At 40.5% G+C, this 4,388-nt stretch overlaps 1 protein-coding gene across 1 annotated transcript in view; it reads left to right on the top strand.

Annotated features, from left to right (window-relative positions):
- Nucleotides 1-4,388, top strand: part of ATG10 (autophagy related 10) — a 319,989-nt gene that overhangs the window by 485 nt on the left and 315,116 nt on the right. The gene's annotated exons all lie outside the window — the stretch shown is intronic.

The following is a 4,388-nucleotide window of genomic DNA, read 5'->3' as shown; positions in this document are numbered from 1 at the left end:
GGGAAACCGGCCCAGCCAGGAACAAAAGGCCAGGGAGGGGGCTGTCGCCGGTGTGCTGGCGGCCGCGTTGGAGCCGCTGCCCGCTGGCGAGCGGGAAAGGCGAGGGCCCAGTGCCCCCTGGGCTCTTGGAATCGGATCCCGAGGCGCGTACTCTGCCGCCCATACCCACGGCCGCCACCCAAAGGCCTCACCCTCCACGTGGGTAGTTAATGCCTCGTGTTGAAAAACCTTGCACGGATAGCAAAGCTTTGTCCGAGTTATACTGAAACAGGATATTATAATAAATTATTGGCCACTCCGGTGGCCAAGTCCCACGTAACTTAAAGGGGTTTCACATTCACTGAGTATCAGGAGTAACCTGATCCTTACAACCAACATTTTTTCCCTCTCACAGTCTATAAAATCATGAATGGGTGGGAAAGGGTGATAAAGGAATAACTAACTTATAGGAACATGCTTTTAGTAGTGGTGGAAATTCTAACCATCTTGGCAATAAGGCAGAAGGATGGCTACACGTTCTTGCAAAGTCGAAATGGAACCTAGTCTTAACAGGCCTACTTGAGGGTGATCTCATTATTTAGGAGACTGTACTTGGCTTGACATATTGATGAAGTCCCAGACTCCATAGTTTTGACTAATCCGGATGCAAATTATTCATGATGGGGGAAAGAAAAATGTTCCTTAAAGTACTGGCTTTATTGCCCTGCTGTATATTAACTATGTTTGTATCTAACCTAGGAATCTTATGCCATTTTTTTCTTCGGTGTTTATACTCAGCTCCTCAATTTTGAGTGCACCTTATTGAGCTCCCACGTTTCTTATGAGTTAGTTGTCTTTGCCAGAGGCTTACTTTGTTTGAGTCCATGTTTAAAACTTTTGTAATCTGACAGAGGCTTCCATTTAGTACTATTAAAAGTTTAGGATTATGCTGTTCAAGACTGGAGAACATAGGCCATAGGCAGTACTCAAATAGATCATAGGACTCCAAGTAGTTTCCTTCCTCATTGTATTACCAAACTCAAGCCAAATTTGCCTGCCCTTGTGCCACAAGCCAAACTGCACACATGGAGTGTGATGAGGGAAAATGCAGCTTCATGGCAATAGTGGGAAGCTAATGCTGAAAAAGTGTGGTCTCCCTGAGGCTTCCCAAGCATGTATTTTTAATTGAAGGGCAAAATGAAGGGTGGGAGTCTCTGGCATGTGATCAGCTCAGTGATTGGTTGTAGAGGCCATAGTCATCTTAGATTTTCTTTGTAGCTGGGGTTTTAGGTAATCCATTTCCATCTTATGGATTTTATAGCCTGTAAAACAGGAAATATTCTGGAAATGGGAAAAGCATAACCAAAGTCTGAAGCCTCAAACCTTACTTTGAGCCATAAAAATGTAAATGGACCTTGTTCCAAGCATCTTAGAAAGATACTCTATTTTTAGCTCAGCTCTTTCTAATTTCAGTTTGGAAAATGTCCTTTTTTTGTTCAACAGAAGGAGAAACTGAGGATCCAGCCCTTTTAAAGGGATCTCTGCTCAATTTCAGTTGCTTCTGAAGGGTCAGATATTGACAAGAAGAAGCATGACAAAATGAAAATCTTGACCAAAAAAATAAATCTTGAAATTACAATTAAAGTCTTAATAAATTTCAGAGTTTAAAAATTGTTTTCGGGGACAGCAGGTGGCATGAGGTTAAGGCAGTTGGGTGCCATATAAATAAATTCAGTTTGAGTCATGGATCCAGCGGTTTGAAAATTATACTGGGCCTGTGCACATGCGTGCCCAGAATCCCAAGAGGTGAGTGGAGATGGAATTGCTCCAACCCATTAGGTGTGATTTCTCACTTTTTCTCTGTCTCCTGCAAGTGTACATGCCCTGTAGCATATACACATGCCCAACAACAATTTCAAAATTGTTACTGACGTTTTAATTGCAAAGGCTACTGGAATTATTTTGAAACTGAATTCATTTGGATATGACTATTACAAGATTATTTCTCCTGTCCCCTGCTTCTCTCCTACCACTTCTGTTTTATTTAGACTAAATAGAGGTTAACTAAGATTTTACTACATGATGGGGCAATCAGGATAGCCATAATTTTTTTATATATATAAATTTATGTCTATTCCTAACCCTTAATTTCTGAAAAAGTTAAGCTAAATTTAGGTTAAAATAAGTAGGGCGAAGTTTATATAATTAGATTAGGAAAGAGTATAGTTTTATTTGTTTGGGACACCAGAGATTGTGTTTGAATCATAAATAGTCAGGGAACCATGAATGATAGCGATAAGGATCATTTGGTGATTCAGGGGCCAAACCGGCTGGTATGAAACCAGTGGAAAGTAGAGGAAGGAAGAATAAGCCCTATGAAGTCTCCTACTTAGGGAAAGGTTGCCGGAAACTACGCAGAAGCAGAGATTTTTGTATTGTGCTTGGCACTCTAAGCGTGGTCACTTAGGTTTATAAAATCTAGCAAGAGTATTTGCTAACAGGAGTTTAACTTTGAAGTTGGTTATTTCATGTCGCTGTCATGTACTGTCTTTCCAAGAAAACTTTATTTATTTGTTTTATTTTTTGTTTAGTTTTTGCTGTAGGGCATGTGTACTCATCAGAGAGAGACAAAATGAAAAAGTACCCTCCAGGGGATGACCATGCTACAATCCCTTCTGCTCCACTCTTCTCTTGGAATTTTGGGCATACACTCACACATGCCTGGTGTGATTTTCAAACTGCCGGTGACATGAACTGTGAAATCAGCCATGTGGAATCCAGCCACCTTAACTTCCACTCCACCTGTTGGCCAAAAAACATAATTAAAAGAAAAATTGTCAGAGGGCATGTGTGTGAGAGAGAGGGAGATGACACCCTTTCAGTGGGATGTGATCACTCTCAGGATTTTGGGCACACATGCTCATGTGCTTGGCATGTTTTCAGCTGAGGCTGGGACTTGAACCATCCATGTAGATCTGGCTCCCTAGTCTATGGCATTAGCTTGCAAGAATTTTTAATCATTCCTTCTGAGTTTGAGAACTTAAAGTAGTTTCCTATCGCCCACTGTTTTAAATGGAATCTTCTGTGAGTTTTTTTTTTTTTTTTTTTTGGAGAGGTTTTTGCCATAGGGCGTGTGCGCTCGCTAGACAGACAGAGAGAGACAGAGAGACAGAAAGTGAGAAATCACCCCCCAGGTGAGATGGCCACGCCACAATCCCTTCTCCTCCATTCTCCTCTCGGGATCTTGGTCATGCATGCACACGCGCCCGGCGTGAGTTTTAAGCCACCAGGTCTGGGATACGAACTGCAGTCGACTACATGGGAATCCAGCGACATAGCCATTATGCTAACTACTGGTCCCATGAGTTTTAAGGCCATTTATAAACTGCTTTGTCTGCCCTTCAAGTTTTTTTCTGTATTCCTCAATCTATACTCTCTTTTACTTGTCCATCTCCTATCTCATTTCGACCTCTTTCTAGGTTCATTGCCACCCCTCCCAATTCCTTTTTCTATTTTATCCCCCCTTGCCTTTATTTTTATTGCCAGAGGACACATGTTCCTACCAGAGAGGAAAAGAGAGAGAGAGAGAGAAAGAGAAAGAAAACACCTGCAATGCCCTAACCACTGTGCAACCTGCTGGTCCCTGAATGTATTTTTTCAAGCCACTGAGCTGGTTTTTGAACCCTGGTCAGTCATGTGGGATCTGACTCTCTTAACCACTGCACTACAGAGTTGCTGTCTTTTCCTTTTTTAAAAAATTTTTTTTTTACTTTTATTTACTAATTTACTTATTTTATTTTGACCAGAGAGACACAGAGAGAGAGAGAGAGAGAGAGAAAGTGAGAAAGCAAGCCACCAGGTCCAGGACTTGAACCATGGTTGGCCATATGGGAATGTCCAGCGCCTTAACCACCACACCACCTGCTGGTTTTGATAATCTCTTATAATTCAAGGTTATAATTTGATAACCTCTTATGGATTAACTGAAATCTAACTCCTCCAGGCCACATATTTTGATTCCAGATTATATTAGGTAAAATTGCCATACTTAATGGCTGCATTACCTTGGGCAAGTTATTTACCCACTGTATGTCTCAATGTCCTCATCTGTAACAAAGGAAATTATAGTAACTTATCTTATAGGATTGCTCTGAGGATTGAAGTCAACTCAGTTCTTGGTACATAGTAAGGGCTCAATACACTGCTATTTTAATACATGCTAGTTCTTTAAACAATGGTTGTACAATTTATCACTGGGTTTTACTTTCTTTTATTCCCAAGTGTTTCCAGTTTGAATCTTTTCTTACAAATTTAATATAAAATGTTTTTTTTATTTATTTTTATTTTTTATTTTTTATCATCATATCTTCTTCATATTACATTGGATTACATATAACTTTACAGTGTAT

The sequence above is a fragment of the Tupaia chinensis genome, unplaced genomic scaffold (assembly GCF_000334495.1).
Source record: "Tupaia chinensis unplaced genomic scaffold, TupChi_1.0 Scaffold000099_1, whole genome shotgun sequence".
NCBI classification, from domain to species: Eukaryota; Metazoa; Chordata; class Mammalia; order Scandentia; family Tupaiidae; genus Tupaia; species Tupaia belangeri.
Note: the sequence above shows the minus strand (reverse complement) of the source record. Positions and strands in the feature narration are given on the sequence as shown.